We start from the raw sequence: 22,173 nt of genomic DNA on the forward strand, positions 1-22,173 counted from the left end.
GTGATCAACCAAGTTGGTTAGGTCCTGTTGTGTTTGATCCCTGTGTCTGAGTGTGCAGCAGCTTAGGAGCACGGGAAGTCGAGCGGAAGACGCAGCTAGCGAGAAGGACGGCACGGGAAGGGAGCCAACGGGCTCGGTGCGTCCGAAGGACGAGAGAGCTGCGGAAGAGTACTCCGGTGGGCGTGAAGAGCGTGCGCGGTGTTCGAGGGACGTTAAGCCAGGATGGAAGGCTGCTCGAGGAGAAGGCCGGGAATTGGGTTCTGGTGAGCCCTATTCCGGTTGGCCGCAATCACCTAAAAGAACGGAGCGTCGGAAGCTGAAGAAACCAAGCTGAAATTGGAGTTGCCAGCTTGGAGGCGCCTCCATCAGGCTTGGAGGCGCCTCCAGCTTGAAGGCGCCTTCAAGCTTGTTGAAGGCGCCTTCAACAGGTCAAAGTGACCGTTTCAAGCCGCGGATAAAGTTTTATCCACTCACCACTTGGAGGCGCCTTGGACCCCTATTGGAGGCGCCTTGGACCCTCGAGATCAGATTTCCAGAGGCTATTTAAAGGCCCCTAGAACTAGGAATTCACAACAACTTCTACATTCAACTTTGTAAGCATTTCCTAGCAGTAGTTCTGAGCCATTAGAGTGTAAAAGGCTTCTCCGCCTTCAGCAAAGGAGAATTTTCTTAGTGCGCTTTTCATTGCCCTGGATTAACAACCCTCTTGGTTGTAACCAGGTTAAAAATTATGTTTCTGCTTTTATTTTCTGCCTTGATTATTTTACTACTGCATTTGTTCTGAGTTGAAATCCGAGGAGGGTAGTTTTATTTTTGTTTACAGCAATTCACCCCCCTCTTGCCGGCCTCCGCTGCACCTACAATTGGTATCAGAAGCCTGATCACCTCAGAAGGACTAACCGCCAACTGAAGCACTACGATCAAGACGATGGCCAGAGCGAACATCCATCCCCCGAAGTTCGATGGAGACTTCGCCACATGGAAGCGCAAAATGGAGGTATTTTTTAAAACCGAATTTGACATTATTTTAATAATGAAATATGGCTATGTAGTTCCGAAAGATAAGGAGGAAAATACTTGGACGAAAAAGGAGCAAGCAGATTTCGTCGCCAACGGAAAGGCTGAGTTCCACCTACTCAGCGTTCTGCCACCTCAAGAAGTAAATCGGATCGGGAGCTACGATTTCGCAAAAGATCTCTGGGAAAAATTCCTGGAGCTTCACGAAGGTACCTCTGAAGCGAAGCTAGCGAAGCGCGACATCCTCCGGAACCAGCTGACGAACCTCCGGATGAACCAAGGCGAGAAGGTAGCACAACTCCAAGCGAGAATCAAGGAGCTGATAACGCAACTAACGAACCTTGGAGAAGAGGTAACCAACCGGGATTCTATCCGATACGCGCTCAATGCCTTCCCGAGAACTCCAGAGTGGGCCTCCTTAGTAGATGCATACTACATCTCTAAGGACCTTGAGGTAAGTACTTTAGAACAATTGTTTTCCACTTTTGAACTTCACGAATCTCGAGTTTCAGAGCCCAATGGAATAGAGAAGACCAGTCAGAACATTGCCTTAAAGGCAAAAATGAATTGTTCTGACTCCGAAGCCTCAGTCGACGAATCCGAAGCGGCACTACTGGTAAGACGCTTCAATAAGTTTTTCAATAGTAATAAATTTAAATCGCAGAGGCATCATCGAAAGAAGAGGACGGTTCGTTGCTACAACTGCAATGAATAGGGGCACATCAAAGATGACTGCCCAAAGCTAAAGAGAAAGGAGAAAGAAAGGGAAAAGTCAAAATACAAGAAACCAAAACCCTCCAAGCACAAGAACCTGAAGGCGACCTGGTTAGATTCGTCATCCTCTGAGTCAGACATCGAAGAATTCTCGGGGTTAGCATTAATGGCGAACCATCAGCCGGAAGAAGACTCAAGCTCAGAGATGAGCATCGATGAAGGGGGAGGAACATCAGAAGAAGAAAGCAGCAGTGAAGGGGAGCGTCACCAGATCAGGTAAGTAAGGTACGCAATCTAACCCCGTCTCAGTCTTTTTGATTTATTAAATCGCTTTCTAAAGATTTATACGAATTAGAAAAAGAAAATAAAGAATTAAAAATGAAATTAGCAAAAGCATGTCCACTTGAAATGTACGATAATATAAAATCAGAAAATGATAGATTAAAATTAGAAATTGAAAAATTGGAATCTGTTGCATGCTTAAATAAATTTCCTAAATCAAAATTAAGAACTTATGGAAAATGAAACTGGTACATTTGAAACCATCAGTGTCAACTTAGAAAAGTACCCAAAATTTATGTACCCCCTAGATATCTAATTAATCCAGTAGGAAGAAACCTCTATTGGGTTCCAAAATCTGTGCTAAATTAATTTCTTTTAAGTTAAAAGCTTTAAAGTAAGAAAATTAAACATTGAAATTCTTTATTGAAGTTTTGTCTAAGGAAGTGGTTGTTGCTCCAATAATCAAGCAGGCCTAGTGCCTCGCCACGACCTGGAAGCTAAAATATTGAAAGAAAATGTTTAATTAACTTTCTGAAAAAGCATTAAAAATAAAAATTAGATAATGCTTTGAAAGCTTAACAAACATTTTTTTTTCTTGGAATTTCTTTGAAAATTCTTACTTAGAATTTTTTTTTACTTAGAATTTTTTTTTTAAAAATCCAGTTTAACTTAGAATTATTTTTAAAATTTCTAAAATTATTTTTAGAAATTATCTTTGGAAATATTCTAGAAAACTTCATTTGACTTAGATTTTTTTTTAAAATTCAAAAATTAAGTTTAACTTAGAAATTTTTTGTTAAAAATTCTAAAACTATCCTTAATAATGTGCTTAAGATTTTTTTATTCGTACCCCATTTTTGCTGTGATCAAAGGGGGAGAGAAGGGTACAAGTTCAAGGGGAGTTAGGAAAATTAAAATTTTCCCTATTTTTTGATAATGTGTTGCAATCTTATTTATTGCAAAAATTATGCTTAACTTGTTAGTTTAGTAATTTCCTTTAAAATTACTATTTATGTCTATTTGTAAACCCTAACTTGAACTTGGGTTGATGCACATCAAAAAGGGGGAGATTGTTGAACCCCGTGGTAGTTTTGATGTGATCAACCAAGTTGGTTAGGTCCTGCTGTGTTTGATCCCTGTGTCTGAGTGTGCAGGAGCTTAGGAGCACGGGAAGTAGAGCGGAAGACGCAGCTAGCGAGAAGGACGGCACGGGAAGGGAGCTGACAGGCTCGGTGTGTCTGAAGGACGAGAGAGCTGCGGAAGAGTACTCCGGTGGGAGTGAAGAGTGTGCGCAGCGTTCGAGGGACGTTAAGCCGGGACGGAAGGCTGCTCGAGGAGAAGGCCGGGAATTAGGTTCGAGTGAGCCCTATTCCGGTTGGCCGCAATCACCTAAAAGAACGGAGCGTCGGAAGCTAAAGAAACCAAACTGAAATTGGAGCTGCAAGCTTGAAGGCGCCTCCATCAGGCTTGGAGGCGCCTCCAGCTTGAAGGCGCCTTCAAGCTTGTTGAAGGCGCCTTCAACAGGTCAAAGTGACCGTTTCAAGCCGCAAATAAAGTTTTATCCACTCACCTCTTGGAGGCTCCTTGGACCCTTATTGGAGGCGCCTTGGACCCTCGAGATCAGATTTCCAGAGGCTATTTAAAGGCCCCTGGAACTAGCAATTCACAACAACTTCTACATTCAACTCTGTAAGCATTTCCTAGCAGTAGTTCTGAGCCATTAGAGTGTAAAAGACTTCTCCACCTTCAGTAAAGAAGCATTTTCTTAGTGCTCTTTTCACTGCCCTGGATTAACAACCCTCTTGGTTGTAACCAGGTTAAAAATTTTGTTTCTGCTTTTATTTTCTGCCTTGATTATTTTACTACTGCATTTGTTCTGAGGTGAAATCTGAGGAGGGTAGTTTTATTTTTGTTTACAGCAATTCACCCCCCTCTTGCCGACATCCGCTGCACCTACACCCGTTAGCGTCGGAGAAGTTGAAGATTGCGGATTACGCCCCGCTGATCGATGCTTTGAGCTGGAGGATTAATGCATGGCCGAAACTCACCCTCTCTTATGCAGGAATAGCGCAGTTGATTTACTCTGTCCTGCAGGGGATGGAATGCCACTGGATGTCGATATTGCCATTACCGATAGGGGTTGTTGAGCATATCTACAGCTTATGTCAGAGCTTCCTTTGGACATCCAAGCATCCCCCCATTGCATGGTTGGAGATGTGTAGGCCCAAGGAAGAAGGAGGGTTGGGGTTTAGGGAATTGATTGCATGGAACACTGCTTTGTTATCTAGAGTTCTATGGCGCTTACTGTTAGAGTGTATACTAAAAGCCTAGCTTTTGTAAACATTTATTTTAGAAATAAGAATCACATTGGTCAAATGTCTACATTTATATGTTAAGTGTAGTTGCTCAATTAATTTATATTGTAGATAGCATGGTGTGTGGTGTCACACACAGAAGATAATGTTATCAGTTCTTTATAAATTATAAACAGTAGCTCACGACTAAGGTGAAAAGAAACAAACCATTGGAATAGTCATAGTGTAATTAGGTATTGGTTTATCTTGATTAATAAATTACACTAGTACACTCTAAGTGTATTGAGCAGGACCATTTAAGGTAAGTTCTTTTTATACTGACTTAATAAAAGAAGAAGACCTTAGTTATTATGGAAGTGTATGCCCTTAATCCTAATATAATAACAAGCACATATATTTAGTATTTATTTCTTTAATTTATCAAAGGGTGAGATTTAGCTCGATAAATCAAAATGCCCGATAAGTTGGGAAATGATATTACTTATAGTGTGTGTTGTTGATTATAGAAGGAAACTGTGTCCTAGTAATCTAGGTTGATAATATCCCCAAGAGGAGCTCATAAGGATTGTCATGTTAAACCCTGCAGGTGGACTTAGTTTGACATGATGATAAGGTTGAGTGGTACTACTCTTGAACTAAGATATTAATTAAAGTGAGTTTTCAGTAACTCAATTAATTAGTGGGCATTCGACATTTTAAACACAGGGAGACTAACACACTCATAATAAAAAGGAGTCCAAAATATAATTTGGGATTGGTGCGGTAGTTCAATAATAATTCTTTAGTGGTATGAATTATTATTGATGAAATTAAGTTGGGTGTTTGGGGCGAACACGGGAAGCTTAATTTCATCGGGAGACCAAAACCAATTCCTCCTCTCGGTCCCTATCGTAGCTTCTTGTACATAGAGATTTATACCCACCACATACCCACTTCTTACCCACCTTTATACCCATCCTAAAGGGGGTCGGCCAAGCAAGCTTGGAACTCAAGCTTGGGTCGGCCAAGTAAAGAGGATGAGTTAAGTGGTGTGGTCGGCCCTAGCTTGAACTCAAGCTTGGTGTGGCCGGCCACATCATATTAAAAGGATTTTAATTTTTAAAAATATTTTCTTATATGGATATCATGGTTTTAAAAGAGAGAGTTTAAAATTTAAATCTTTCCTTTTATAGTTTTCTACAAAAAATTAAGTGAAAGATTTGATATATTTCCTTATTTGTAGTTAAAAGGAAGATTTTAATTTTTGATAGAACTTTCCTTTTTTGTAACCATGTTCATGTTTTAAAAAGAGAGTTTTAAAATTATATATTTCCTTTTATAAGTTTCTACAAAAGAATAAGAAAAGATTTGATATCTTTCCTTATTTATAGATTGAGAGGAAGATTTTAATTTTAAAAGATAACTTTTCTTTTTGGAAATCATCCACATGTTTTAATAGAGAGATTTTAATTTATTAAATTCCTTTTATAACCAACCATGAAGGGAAAAATTATTAGAGAAATTTTTATTTTAAAAATTTCCGGAAACAAATTAGGAAGTTTTAATTTTGTGTTAAAACTTTCCTTGCTTAGAGCAATGAGGTGGCTGGTCATAATATTTAAGAAAAGGAAATTGATTTTAATCAATTAAAATTTTCTTTTCATAATAAGGAAGGTTTTATTTAATTTTTCCTTATTTGTCAAGACCAAGGATTATAAAAGAGAGGGTAGGGGTTCCTTCATGGTGAACAACTCTATTCTAATTTTCTCTCTTTTCTTCCTTGGTGTGGCCGGCCATCCTCTTCTCTTCTTCTCTTCCTTTTGGTGGCCGAACCTCATCACTCTCAAGGAGACTCTTGTGGTGGCCGGATCCTACTTGGAGAAGAAGAAGAGGAAGGAGTTTCTTGCATCCCTTGGAACTTGGTGGTGGTGGCCGAACCTCTACATCCTTGGAGGAGTTTTGGTGGCCGGAACTTGGTGAAGAAGAAAGAAGGGCTTGGGTGGTTCTCATCTCGGTAGATCGTTGCCCTGTAACGACCCAATTTTCCCTATTTTAAGTTCTAAAAGTCCAAAAAAATATTTGGAAATACTTTTAAAATATTCTAGAGATTTTTAGGAATTTTTAGAGTATTTTTACGTAATTTTTGGAGGTCGTTTAGTAGGTTTACAAAAAGAAAGAAGTTTTGACCAAAAATCGTTGAAGGTGAGACCCGAACCCAAGACCTCGGGTCGGACCGACCCAACCGGACACGGCCCAACCAACTGAGCTATGCTCGTTTTGTTAACCAAGTACGAAGCGAATATAGTTGAGTTATAATGAGAACCCAAAGTTTAAAGTTAGACCTAGTTATAAAAGGCTAAGTTAGGAGGGATTAGGTTATTTTTCTTTTTCTCCCGAATCTCCTCTCCTCTCACGCGCGGCGCGGCGATTTGCTCCTGCTCGGGCGACGGCGAAGAAAAGGCTGGGTTTCAATTTCCGGCGCCGGCGAAGCTTCCTTCCGGCTGGTTTTCATCCGCGGGTGGTTGTCTCGACAGAGGAGAACTTGGGAACACGAAGGGATCACCGGGAAAAGTAGCTACCCGAACCCTAGAAGCTTCCTTTCCTTCTTTCCGGTTGTAAGTGCAAGAAACCCTAGGTAAGTACTACTCACCTGCGGTAAGAGTTGCTCCGAAACATGCTATAAGGATTTGGGCTTTTGGGTGTTCTGCCGTGAGCTTCACAGGGAAATCAAGGTTTTGTTTAGGTTAGTTGAGCATGGAGTATGTTTCTAGTGCCAAGTAGAATTGTATGCATTCTATCCTTAATTATTGCTAGGGATTTTGGCCGTGCACAGTGGAGTTTCGGTTGATTCCTTGCTGCCCTGTTTAGGATCATACCGAACAGATCATTATAGTTATCCCATGTTGCTGCCATGAGTTCACTTAAGGATGCATTGTCTTGGCTTGCTGTTGAATTCTTTGAGTTGTATGTTGTACATGAATTTCCTTGCTTTAAGGTCATGTTGTACATAGTTAAAGTTGATTAGAGATTTGTTTTTACAGCATGTTTAAGAAGTTGAGTAGCATTCTATGTCTGTTTGTTTTTACAGCATGATCAGAATCACTAAAGGTAGCATCCTTTGTCTATTTTATAGCATGCTTAAGAAGCCCTAAAGTAGTATTCTTTGTCTATGTTTTATAACATGATTAGAATCCCTAAAGTAGCATTTTGCCCTATTTTACAGCATGTTTAGAAAGTCCAGATTTGCTTTCCTTTGCTCTATTTTATAACAGGCTTAGGGAGTTCAGATTTGTTTTCCTTCGTGTTATTTTTATATAGCATGCTTGGTTAGTTGTAATCCTATACTTGTTAGATATATATCTAAAGGATTCTAATAAGCTCTAATAAAGGATTATGAGAAGTATGAGTAAAGAAAAAAGACCAAGGTCTAATTAAAAGAGATAACAAGTAAATTAAAGTAAGAGGCTAGTACCCGACATCCAAGAGCTTGTCGTTAAACAAATCCAGGTGACCATTTCCGAGGTCTTGGCCCTGGTAGACCGAGGTCTGCTCTTTTAGGATTGGTGGCTCGCAACCCCAACCTATTAGGGAACGTGCATGAGTTGGTACTAGGCCTGGGCCCAAGAAAAGAAAACCAAAGAAAAGAAAAGTTAAGTAAGAAGGAAGAAAGAAAGAGGAAGAAAGTAAAGGATAGAAATTAAAAGATTAATTTCTAACACAAGGATATAAGAAATGAAATAAGTTCCGAGCTTAGAATAAATAAGAATGGTTAGTTTCTTTGATTCTAAGTTTACATTGTTAGTTTCTTGTTATCCTGCTTGATACTGAGTATGATTTGTATTCCGTTCATTTTCTGTATACCATGAGCACATGCAGATAGCTTTATTATTTCAATTTCAGCACTTATGCATTTCATTTATGCATTTCGAGTTTTGTGAGATAGATTAGTACTTACTAAGCATTTTCGCTTATAGATCTTGTTTTTCTTTCCTCCTACTGCAGATAAAGGAAAAGCTAAGATATGAAGGGAGACAGGGTGGTGGTGATGATGGATGTGTGTGGTGACTGAACTATGGAGAGGTCCAGAGGGGACTAGCAAGACTTATTTATTTAGAGTTTATGTCTAGTTCATTTTCCTTATTTCCGTTATGAAATTATGAGTTATGATTGAGTTTGATGTGCATTGTAACTTATTATGCTTCATTCTGGGAGATTGAGTTTAGTTCATGTTGCTAGATTAGTTTTTGATTATGATATGATTTATTACTGCGTGGTTGTGAATAAATTGTGATCCAGCCGCATGTGGCTGTGTATATATCTTGTGTATTATAGATTTGGTCACCGGTACAGGGGAGACTCTGCCGAAATTTTTCGGTAGGAATTTCTCTGAACCGTGATAAATCTAAGTGTCACTAATAATAGCATAAGTGACACTAGTAAGTAGAGTAGGAGTTAGGTAACGGTCGCCCTTAGAGAGTAGTAGTAAGAAGGGTGGTTGTTACATGCCCACACAACGTCCGAGATAAGAAGAGGAATACAGTAGAAGATCAAGAGGTTATTGCTTACAAAGAAAGGTATAACTAGTAATTATTTTCCGCATCATACTAGTTTTTCTTTGTATGAATTCCAAACATAAGAGGCATATAATTCTAGGTTTTGAATTTGTGATTCGAGTTTGTGTTTTTTTTGTTTTTCAAATTTGTGATTCGATTGTTCTTTTTGGTTAAACCTAGAGTTATATAAGGAAATTAAATATTAGATTTCATTAAAAGGCTTTGTCTAGGAAGTGGTGGTTGCTCCCATATCCAAGAAGGCCTAGTGCCTCGCCATGTTTAACCTGGAAGCCGATTTCTGAAATTACTATTTAATTGAATTTATAACATAGGTGGATTTGGATCAATAATGTTAAGCATCGTTTGTAATCCAAGTCTAAACCATTAAGAACAGATAAGTTAAATTTGGAATCAATAATGTTAAGTTCCGTTTGCGATTTCTAATTTAATTTCTAAAGAACACAATAGGTTGTTAGGAAAGGTTCGACACTTGTATAAAATTTTTGTACAGTGAAACCGGTACGATCTTCCTTGGACCAACCAACAATTGGTATCAGAGCTAGGGTTTGCCTCTGTGTGTTTGGTTTTTAGTTTAATTATGCACAAGTCATACATAATTTAGGTAGGAAAATAGTAGGATATGCTAACTCTGTGGTTGCAGGCTCCAACTATTATGGCTTATAGATATTGTGTGTGATTGGACCCTTGGACATGTCAAAGGTATTTTATTGTGTGTGCATGATTGTATTTAACAAATACAGCAGGACCTGTATTAGCCCTAGGATTTTACATTTATGTTCGATCTAGACTTGATGTGCATTCCCTTGTGGAATATAGGATCGATGTATGTAAAATTTTATTCTTTCTGTCGCGGATCATATCCTTGTGAGGCGTGGTGCTATTGGAGGACCAGAGGTGCAGCGGAAAAGGAAGCTCGATGGACCCGACAGCATGAACCCTAGGGCTGGCAGCACGCAAAGGACAGCGATGGAAAAAGCCATAATAGTTGAAAAATTAATTTTCATATTTATTGCTTTTATTTACTGTGATGTGTGTGATGAATGCTTGCTAGGTTAAAATTCCTCACCTTAAAATAACTAAGTGGGAGAGGGATTTTTAAATAAATTCCACGGTCTCCATTATTGGTTTGTAAGTGATGCAACAAGCTTGCGTGTTGGCTCTGAGTGCCTCCCTCCACAACGTATGGGTTTGTTACGGATCACTAGATCAAACTTCCTTTATGGATGGTTATAGGAAATTATTTAGGAGCGTGTGATCTTCTCCAACTGAAGGGGCATAATCCTATTTAATGGACTAAATATCAAGTAATGGTATACACTTAGACGCATTCAACAGTATCCTCCCCAACAGCGTCACTGCTATTGTTTTGCATGACCAAAAGAATACCAACTATTAATTTGTCATGAAGCTAGGTGAAACCCCCTCTTATAAATGTCTGAATTTGTATACGTCCACACTAACATGATATACATAATTCACGGTGTTTGAGGTAATTTTATTTGTCATAAAGTTAGGTTGATAAGATAATAAAATGGGTAAAACCTCCTCTTACAAATATTTTGAATTTATATACGTCCACACTAACGTGGCATACAAAATTCATGGTGTTTGAGGTAATTTAAGGTTGACAAGATAATTAATGGGTAAGACCCTCCTTTTACAAATGTTTGATTTTGTATACGTCCACACTAACGTGGCATACAAAATTCACGGTGTTAGAGGTGTTGGTGAATTTAAATGATATTGTTTTGAGAAATCAATATTATTTTAAATTCAAAGTTTTGACCAAATATTTGATCAAAGACAGACCAACTATTAATTTTATTTGTCATAAAGTTAGGTTGACGGGATAATAAAATTAATGGATAAAATCTCCTCTTAAAGATTGAATTTGTATACGTGGCATACAAAATTCACGGGGATTTTGAGGTGGTGGTCTTGACCAAATATTTTTGTGATTCTTAGGATTTCAAATGTTAGTCAATCCCCTAGCTGTTATACTATAGAATAGACTTAGTAGTCTCAATTATGATTGGAAACAAACTTGGACTCTAAGGTGAGTTGTCCTCTCAAAACTAAGAACAATAAAGGTGTATTTTATTCATTAGTTGTAGAAACATATTTAGTGGTGTTATCTACCAGTACCTGGTATGTAGATACGGGAACCACTGATCATGTCTGCAATTCATTGCAGGGGTTCCAGGAAACCCAAAAACTATATGAAGAAGAAATCACTGTCTACATGGGCACTACTGCAAATATAACAGTTGTTGCAGTGGGAGATGTTTATTCTCTAATAGGAATAAAACATGAATTTTGAGAAATTATCTTTATGTTCCAAGTTTAGAAAGAACTAGATTTCAGTCTCTAAATTATTCAAAGAACTTGATATTCTATCTCTTTTGATAACAAAGTTGTTATCAAGAAAAAGAGAAAAGTTATTTGTTCTGGTATGTTGGTTGGCAATTTATATAAATCCAATAAATTTCATGATGCAAAAAATGGAAATTAATAACACATCTTCTAACTCTAATAAGAGAAAGCAACCTTCAGAAATGAACCAATCATATCTTTGCCATCTAAGGCTAGGTCATATTAACTTGAGTAGGATTCAAAGGATAATAGCCAATGAACTTTTGGGTTCATTGGTGGTGGAAAACTTTCCAACCTGCGAGTCTTGCTTGGAAGGAAAAATGACCAAGAAGTCTTTTAAGTCTAAGGGGAATAGAGCCAAAGATGTGTTGGAATTGGTTCATTCTGATTTGTGAGGACCTTTGACTATCCAGGCAAAAGGTGGTTTCGAATATTTCGTATCTTTTATAGATGACTATTCGAGATACGGGTACATTTACTTAATATGCTGTAAGTCTAAGTACTTTGATAAGTTCAAAGAGTACAAGGCTAATGCAGAGAAACGTCAAGGTAAAAGTATCAAGACACTGCGGTGAGATCATAGTGGCGAGTACCTCTTAGGAGAGTTTAGGAGACACTTATCAGAAGTCGGGATTAAATCCCAACTGACTGCACCTGGTACACCCCAACAGAATGGTGTGGCAGAAAGAAGGTATAGGACTCTTGTGGAAATAATTAGATCGATGATGAGTTATTCAGAATTACCAAATTCATTTTAAGGATATACTTTGGAAATGGAAGTGAACATAGTACCTTCTAAATCAGAATCCTCTACTCCCATAGAATTATAGAATGGGCGTAAGCCTAGTCTAAAGCATATTCAGATTTGGGGTAGTTCAGCACATGTGCTGAAGGGAGACACTGATAAGTTGGATAGGAGTTCACTTGTTTGTGAGTTATCTTAGAGAAACGAAAGGAGGTTTATAGTCCTAAAAATCAGAAGGTCATTGCTAGCATCAATGCCCGATTTTTAGAAGAGGACTCTGTAATGAACCACAAGACAATAAGTAAATTTGTTCTTAAGGAAAAAAAGGGCATGTCTAATCTAGTACCAACTGTACAAGATGAAATATCACAAGAAACTACAACACGTATCACAAATGATGCACAATTACAAATAGTGTCTCATCGTAGTGGGAGGGTTGTTAGGCAACCTCAAAGATTCATGTTTAGGAGAGTCTTTGGACTTGATCCCTGGTGAACATGAACCTGATCCCTGGACATATGATGAAGCACTCCAAGATAAAGATGCAGCATCTTAGCAAAGAGCAATGAATACAGAAATAGAATCTATGTATTCTAATAAAGTCTAGGATCTTGTAGAACCACCAAATGGTGTAAAACCCATTAGGTGTAAATAGGTCTACAATAGGAAAAGAGGGATAGATGGGAAGGTGAAAACTTTCAAAGCAAGGCTTGTTGAAAAAGTAAACTTTTTCACCGGTAGCCATGCTTAAGTCTATTCGGATTCTTTTATCTATTGTTGCTCATATGGATTATGAGATTTGGCAAATGGATATCAAGACAGCTTTCCTTAATGGAAGTCTTGAAGAAAGCATCCATATGAAGCAACCAGAGGGGTTCATTGAGAAGGGTAAAGAGCATCTAGTATGTAAGCTTAATCGGTCTATTTATGGACTGAAGCAAAGCTTCAAGGTCTTGGAACATCTTGTTTAATGAAGTAATCCAAACCTATGGATTTATTCAGTGTCTGGATGAGTCTTGTGTATACAAGAAGTGTGATGGAATCGTGGTGGTATTTCTTGTACTATACGTAGATGACATATTTGGTAGATTGGAAACAATATCAAAGTGTTGTCAGAAATAAGGGTATGGTTGTCCAAACAATTCGAAATGAAGGACTTGGGAGAATGCACATATTCTTGGGAACAAAGTAATAAGGGATCGCAAGAAAAGAATATTATGATTATCCCAAGCTTCATATATCGATACGATCCTAGCTCATTTTATCATGCAAGACTCCAAGAAAAGTTTTCTACCTTTTAGACATGGAGTGACTTTATCTAAAGAGATGTCTCCGAAGACATCAAAGGAGATAGAGGACATGAAGGCAGTTCCTTATGCTTCGGCTATCAGAAGCCTAATGTATGCTATGCACGAGATCGGATATCTGCTTTGTCGTGTGCATGGTTATCAGATATCAAAGTAACCCTGGACAAGGACATTGGACTGCTGTAAAGCATATATTGAGGTACCTGAGAAGGACTAGAGATTATATACTAGTTTACCAAGCAGATGATATGCTCCCTGTGGGTTACACGGATTCATATTTCTAATTAGATAGGGACAATAGTAAGTCTACATCAGGCTATGTGTTTACTTTAGGAGGTGGAGCCATTGCATGGAGGAGTGTTAAGCAGAAATGCATTTCAGACTCTAGCATGGAAGCAGAGTATGTGGCAGCCTCTGAGGCAGCCAAAGAAGTTGTTTGGCTTAGGAACTTCCGAATGGACTTAGATGTAATTCCTAGTTTGTCCAAAATCATCACAATTTATTGTGATAATAGCAGTGCAGTTGCAAACTCGAAGGAACCACAAACCCATAAGGCGAGTAAACATATAGAGCGCAACTACCACCTGATATGAGACATCGTCAAGCGAGGAGAAGTTGTTGTCGCCAAGATTGCATCAGCAGATAACCTGGCAGATCCTTTCACTAAGGCCCTTCCGGCTAATGCTTTTGATCGGCATGTGGAGGGGATGGGAATCAGATGTATGGCAGGAGATATGGCAGCTTAATCTTTTAGTATAAGTGGGAGATTCTTAAAGTGTATACTAAAAGCCTAGCTTTTGTAAACATTTATTTTAGAAATAAGAATCACATTGGTCAAATGTCTACATTTATATGCTAAGTGTAGTTGCTCAATTAATTTATATTATAGATAACATGGTGGGTGGTGTCACACACAGAAGATAATGTTATCAGTTCTTTATAAATTATAAATAGTAGCTCACGACTAAGATGGAAAGGAACAAACCATAGGAATAGTCATAGTGTAATTAGGTATTGGTTTATCTTGACTAATAAATTACACTAGTACACTCTAAGTGTATTGAGCATGACCATTTAAGGTAAGTTCTTTTTATACTAACTTAATAAAAGAACAAACCTTAGTTATTATGAAAGTGTGTACTCTTAATCCAAATATAATAACAAGCACATATATTTAGTATTTGTTTCTTTAATTTATCCAAGGGTGAGATTTAGCTCGATAAATCAAAAGGCCCGATAAGTTGGGAAATGATATTACTTATAGTGTGTGTTGTTGATTATAGAAGGAAACTGTATCCTAGTAATCTAGGTTGATAATGTCCCCAAGAGGAGCTCATAAGGATTGTCATGTTAAACCCTGCAGGTGGACTTAGTCTGACATGACGATAAGGTTGAGTGGTACTACTCTTGGACTAAGATATTAATTAAAGTGAGTTGTCAATAACTCAATTAATTAGTGAGCATTCGACATCTTAAACACAGGGAGACTAACACACTCATAATAAAAAGGAGTCCAAAATGTAATTTGGGATTGGTGCGGTAGTTCAATAATAATTCTTTAGTGGTATGAATTATTATTGATGAAATTAAGTTGGGTGTTCAGGGCGAACACGGGAAGCTTAACTTCATCAGGAGACCAAAACCAATTCCTCCTCTCGGCCCCTATCGTAGCCTCTTGTACATAGAGATTTATACCCACCACATACCCACTTCTTACCCACCTTTATACCCATCCTAAAGGGGGCCGGCCAAGCAAGCTTGGAACTCAAGCTTTGGCCGGCCAAGTAAGGAGGATGAGTTAAGTGGTGTGGCCGGCCACATCATATTAGAAGGATTTAAATTTTTAAAAGTATTTTCTTATGTGGATATCATGGTTTTAAAAGAGAGAGTTTAAAATTTAAATCTTTCCTTTTATAGTTTTCTACAAAAGATTAAGTGAAAGATTTGATATATTTCCTTATTTGTAGTTAAAAGGAAGATTTTAATTTTTGATAGAACTTTCCTTTTTTGTAACCATGTTCTTGTTTTAAAAAGATAGTTTTAAAATTATATATTTCCTTTTATAAGTTTCTACAAAAGAATAAAAAAAGATTTAATATCTTTCCTTATTTGTAGATTGAGAGGAAGATTTTAACTTTAAAAGATAACTTTCCTTTTTGGAAATCATCCACATGTTTTAATAGAGAAATTTTAATTTATAAAATTCCTTTTATAACCAACCATGAAGGGAAAAATTATTAGAGAAATTTTTATTTTAAAAATTTCCAGAAACAAATTAGGAAGTTTTAATTTTGTGTTAAAACTTTCCTTGCCTTGAGCAATGAGGTGGCCGGCCATAATATTTAAGAAAAGGAAATTGATTTTAATCAATTAAAATTTTCTCTTCATAATAAGGAAGGTTTTATTTAATTTTTCCTTATTTGCCAAAACCAAGGATTATAAAAGAGAGGGTAGGGGTTCCTTCATGGCGAACAACTCTATTCTAATTTTCTCTCTTTTCTTCCTTGGTGTGGCCGACCATCCTCTTCTCTTCTTCTCTTCCTTTTGGTGGCTGAACCTCATCACTCTCAAGGAGACTCTTGTGGTGGCCGGATCCTACTTGGAGAAGAAGAAGAGGAAGGAGTTTCTTGCATCCCTTGGAACTTGGTGGTGGTGGCCGAACCTCTACATCCTTGGAGGAGTTTTGGTGGCCGAAACTTGGTGAAGAAGAAAGAAGGGCTTGGGTGGTTCTCATCTCGGTAGATCGTTGCCCACACAACGTCCGAGATAAGAAGAGGAATACGGTAGAAGATCAAGAGGTTATTGCTTACAAAGAAAGGTATAACTAGTCATTATTTTCCGCATCATACTAGTTTTTCTTTGTATGAATTCCAAACACAAGAGGCATATAATTCTAGACTTCGAATTTGTAATACGAGTTTGTGTTTTTTTTGTTTTTCAAATTTGTGATTCGATTGTTCTTTTTGGTGAAACCTAGAGTTATATAAGGAAATTAAATATTAGATTTCATTAAAAGGCTTTGTCTAGGAAGTGGTGGTTGCTCTCATATCCAAGAAGGCCTAGTTGTTGGTGCGGGAAACATCCGACGATCGAACCTAAGTTTTGATAATGGCAAAGGATTCAAAGTTAAGGTGCTTTGTTGTCTGACAGCTTTTACTGAGTGTTTCAGGAAAGTCCTAACTGCAGTTAGGCAAGGCAAAATCCTAGGGGGTGGTAACCCTAGGTCATAGGGGGTGGTAACCCTATGAGGAAAGTCTTGGCAGGTCGATGGCTTCAGGCAAAAGTCCTAGGGGGTGGTAACCCTAGGTGGAAAGTCCTGGTGTCGCGAACCAGGTGAAAGTCTGGACTGGCCGGTGAAGCGGATGTTCAGCAGAAAGTCCGGAAGCATCGAGTGCCGAGCAAAAGTCCAGTCGATCTGGAGGATCGTACTGGCAACAGGTAAATCTCCTGAGTGGAGTAGGTGAGGACGCGTTCCCCGTAGAGGGAACAGTAGGCGTCGAGTCGACCTAGGGTTTCCGGTTGGAAACCCGAAGTCGAACCGGACAGTCAACTGTCAAATCTTTTATTCATTATTTATGTGTGCTAACTTTGTTTTGCAGGTATGTGTTTGGGACTAACACATTTGCAGGAACAAAGGAGCAAGTTACAACTCGGATGAACAGTGTCCGAGGCGCCTCCATGGAGCTTGGAGGCGCCCGCAGCAGACTGGAGGCGCCTTGAATGGAGCTCAAGGCGCCTTGGACCGGAGGTTGAAGGTGCCTTGGACCGGAGGTTGAAGGCGCCTTGGATAGGCTGAAGGCGCCTTGAACCAGATAGAGTTCGACCAGGTCAGTGCTGATCCACGCGGGTGACTCGGCTCGTTCAAGGCGCCTTGATGAACAGTATAAGGCGCCTTGAACCCTCTTTATAAGGGGTCTCGACCAGCAGCTCTCTACAACTTCTTCCAAGCGATCTTTCTGCTACGAGCTGCTCACGAGACGATCCCGAAGTGCTGCTACGAGACACCGACGACCCGGAGCTCCGAAATCTTCAGATTACGATATTGTCGTCGGTATAACTGTACTTTTTCCATTATACTCATTTGTAATACTTGTACTCTTGTCGAGCTTATAGTTGTTGCCCACGGAAAGCGATCAAGGATCGCGGGCCTTCGAGTAGGAGTCGTCACAGGCTCCGAACGAAGTAAATTCCCTTGTCTTTCTGTGTGTTTGTTTCTTTCCGCTGCGTTAATTACTCTACGAACATTTTACGATTCCGATAATCGAACAAATAGCCGCGAGCGCTATTCACCCCCCCCTCTAGCGCGTCTCGATCCAACACTAGTGCCTCACCATGTTTAACCTAGAAGCTGATTTATGAAATTACTATTTAATTGAATTTATAACGTAGGTGGATTTGGATCAATAATGTTAAGCATCGTTTGCGATCCAAGTCTAAACCATTAAGAACAGATAAGTTAAATTTGGAATCAATAATGTTAAGTTCCGTTTGCGATTTCTAATTTAATTTCTAAAGAACACAATAGGTTGTTAGGAAAGGTTCGACACTTGTATAAAATTTTTGTACAGTGGAACCGGTACGATCTTCATAGGACCAACCAACACTTACATGACCAGCAGGATGCTCTCTGGATCCAATGGGTTCACCACACATATTTACAAGACACGGACATTTGGCGATGGAGGGCCAGGCACACAGATTCTCTGCTTCTTAAGAGGTTAGCACAGATATGAGATCAGATGGTCACATCAGCTGGTTCCATCGTGGCGGCGTAGCAGATCTTGCATGATTGGTTTAGCCAGCATACTTCGAGGTGTCGGCGTATCAACCGGGCATACGATTTCTTCTGCGATACTGGAGCCCGAGTGCCATCGGCAAGGGCAGTTTGGAAGAAGCACATCCAGCCAAGCCACAGATTTACCCTATGGTTACTCGCACACGGTAGGTTGCCTACCAGGGATCAGTTAGAGTACCTAGGTGTAGCTGACAGGGTTTGTGTCTTTTGTGGTAGGGAGGAGGAGACACAGGAACACCTCTTTTTCGGATGTATACAGATATGACAGCTTTGGGACCGGATCCGAGACTGGCTACACATGACTCATGAGATGACGACATACTGGAGGATGTTTTGGGTTTATATGTGGTACTACCGAGGGACCGGACTGTTGGTGCGCGCGCGTCATGCTGCTAAGGCTGCACTGATACACTATGTTTGGCAGGCGCATAGTCGCTTGAGGTTTGAGAGAGAGCCGTTTGATGGGGACCATGTTTTTCGGATGATCCAGACCCATGTCTACCGTTCTTTGGACACCAGTCTAGTTCCACCAGCGAGGAGATTCACAGAGCCCACCCGCCCCGCCCCGGTTTTGTGTAGATGCACAGTTGCAAAATTGTGCAGTTGTGATCTATGCAGCTGCGGTCTATGCAGCTGCACAGTAAAAAAAAAAAAAGTGCAGTCTTGCACTGTGCCACCGTGGATAGTGCAGTTTTGCAATAAAAAAAAATTACATAGTGCAGTCTTGCACTGGCAAGTAGGGATAATTTTTGCACAGAGCAGTTTTGCACTTGTAAGAAAAAAAATTGCACAGTGCAGTCTTGCACTGTGCCACCGTAGTTTGGTAGGGATAATTTTTGCACAGTGCAGTTTTGCACTTGGAAAGAAAAATTGCACAGTGCAGTCTTTCACTATGCCACCGTAGTTTGGTAAGGATAAATTTTGCACAGTGTAGTTTTGCACTTGAAAAAAAAAATTCACAGTGCAGTCTTGCCCTGTGCCACTGTAGTTTGGTAGGGATAATTTTTTTCACAGTGCAGTTTGGAAAAAAAAATTGCACAGAGCAGTCTTGCACTGTGCCACCGTAGTTTGGTAGGGATAATTTTTGCACAATGCAGTTTTGCACGGAAAAAAAAATTACATTTTTGCGCAGTGCAGTCTTGCACTGTGCCACCGTAGTTTTGGTAGGGATTTAATTTTGCACAGTGCAGGTTATTAAAAAAAATCCCCTTGGAGCTTCTCCGTGTACTCACAACAGAGACTGCTGCATATCCTATGGAGTTTTCATCTATGGAGCAGCTGTGTGTTACCCATGGAGGTCTGCATGGAGATCTAGAGTAGTTTTTGAGTCTTCGAAGTGGCGCTACGAGTATGGAGGCGTCCAGCAGTGAGGAGACTGTGAGGGCCCCACGGCTTGTTTTTGAGGGATGGACCATTTTTTGTATTGTACAGTGAGGCAGATAGTATAGGGTATAGTCATTTTGTGGGAGGGGGGACATTTTGTGATTGGATGGGCTAAGGGGTCACTGGTGAGAGGCAGGGAGGTGTTGTATATGTTGGAGTGTATACTGAAAGCCTAAGCTTTGTAAACATTCATTATGAATAAAGAATCACATTTGGTCAAATTGTCTACATTTAGTTGTAGTTGTTCAATTAATTTATATTGTAGATAACATAGTATGTGGTGTCACATGCAGAAGATAATGTTATCAGTACCTTATAAATTATAAACAGTAGCTCATGACCAAAATGGAAAGGAACAAACCATTAGAAGGTCATAGTGTAATTAGGTATTAGTTTATCTTGACTATATAATTACACTAGTACACTCAGAGTGTATTGAGTAGGACCATTTGAGGTCGTTTCTTTTATACTGACTTTATAAAGGAACAAAGACCTCAGTTATTATGGAAGTGTGTGCTCTTAATCCTAATATAATAACAAGCACATATATTTGATATTTATTTTTTTAATTTATCAATGGGTGAGATTTAGTTCGATGAATCAATAAACCCGATAAGTTGGGAAATGGTATCACTTATAGTGTGTGTTGTTGATTATAGAAGGAAACTGTGTCCTAGAGATACTAGGTTGATAATGTCCTCAAGAGGAGCTCATAAGGATTGTCATGTTAAACCCTGCAGGTGGACTTAGTCCGACATGATGATAAGGTTGAGTGGTACTACTCTTGGACTAAGATATTAATTAAATGAGTTGTCAGTAACTCACTTAATTAGTGTACATTCGATATCTTAAACACGGGGAGACTAACACACTCATAATAAGAAGGAGCCCAAAAATGTAATTTGGGATTGGTGCGGTAGTTCAATAATAGTTCTCTAGTGGAATGAATTATTATTGATAAAATTAAGTTGTGTGTTCGGGGCGAACACAGGATGCTTAATTTTATCGGGAGACCAAAACCAATTCCTCCTCTCGGTCCCTATCGTAGCCTCTTATTTATAGAGTACTATAACCACCTATACCCACTTTCTATACCCACCTAAAGGGGGTCGGCCAAGCTAGCTTGGGAACCAAGCTAGGGCCGGCCTAAGCATGAATTGGGGTGGCCGGCCCTAGCTTGAACCCAAGCTAGAGGGGCCGGCCATATTTATTTAAAAAAGAATTTTAATTTTAATTTTTATTATGTGGAAGGTATAATTTATTAAAGAGAATTAAAATTAAAATATCTCTCTTGTAAAAGATCTACAAAAGGTTAAAGAAAGAGATTAGATCTCTTTCCTTATTTGTAGATTGGTGAGATATTTTATTTTCTTTTTAAAATTATCCACATGTTGATAAAATTAAAATTATAGGAATTTCTTTTTATCAACCATGAAGAGATTTTTAAAGAGAAATTTTAATTTTAAAATTTCCGAAAACAAATTAGGAAGTTTTAATTGTTAATTAAAACTTGTCTAATTTATCTCTTTTAATGTGGCCGGCCATTAGAGATTAATTGGGGAAATTTTATTTTATTTTTCTCAATTAAATCATGTCAAGGGAATTAAGGAAATTTTATTGTAATTAAATTTCCTAATTTGCCTAGGCCAAGGAATATAAAAGAAGGGGTGAGGGTGCCTTCATGAGACACAACCTCTATTATTTCTCTCCCTCTTTTATTCCTTGGAGTGGTCGGCCATCCTCTTCCTCTCTCCCTCTTTGTGGTGGCCGAAACTCTCAAAGGCTTGGAGCTCTTGTGGCGGCCGGATACTACTTGGAGAAGAAGAAGAAGAAGAAGAAGGAGATAAAGCTAGCATCTCTTGGAGCTTGGTTGGTGTTTTGTTCTTCATCCTTGGTTAAGCTTTTTGTGGCCGAACCTAGCTAGGAGGAGAAGAAGGTGGTTGGTGGTTTCTCATCTCGAAAGATCGTTGCCCACACAACGTCTGAGGTTAGAAGAGGAATACGATAGAAGATCAAGAGGTCTTTCTAAAAGGTATAACTAGTAATTTTTCTTTCCGCATCATACTAGTTATTTTTGGAAATAATACCAAATACAAGAGGCTTACGATTCTAGAATTTCGAATATGTTTTTCGATGTTGTGTTCTTTTGTTTTTTCTTTTACTTGTGATTTGATTGTTCTTTTCGGTTAACCTAAAGTTATTTTAGGAAATTAAATATTAGCTTTCCATAAGAGGTTTTGTCTAGTCGGTGGTGGTTGCTCCCATATCCAAGAAGGTCATGTGCCTCGCCACGTCAGTACTGGGAACCAATTATGGAAATTAATATTTAATGGAATTAATAACTTAAGGTGACTTGGGTCGAATGTGTTAATTTCCACAGGAGATCCAAGTCAAAACGTAAAAGAACAAATAGATTAAGTTTTGGATCAAACGTGTTAAGTTTCGCAGGCGATCTAAAATTTAATTTAAAAGAACACATGGTAGCTAGGAAAAGGTTCAGACCTTTGTACAAAATTTTTGTACAGTGGAATCTCTAGGTTTTCCGAGTAGCAACCAACAATTGGTATCAGAGCTAGGGTTTTGCCTCTGTGTATTTGGTATTAGTTTAATTATGCACATGTCATACATAATTTAGGCAGGTTAATAGTAGGATGTGCTAACTTTGTGGATGCAAGATCCAACTATTATG

Source organism: Zingiber officinale, chromosome 11B (assembly GCF_018446385.1).
Source record: "Zingiber officinale cultivar Zhangliang chromosome 11B, Zo_v1.1, whole genome shotgun sequence".
NCBI classification, from domain to species: domain Eukaryota; kingdom Viridiplantae; phylum Streptophyta; class Magnoliopsida; order Zingiberales; family Zingiberaceae; genus Zingiber; species Zingiber officinale.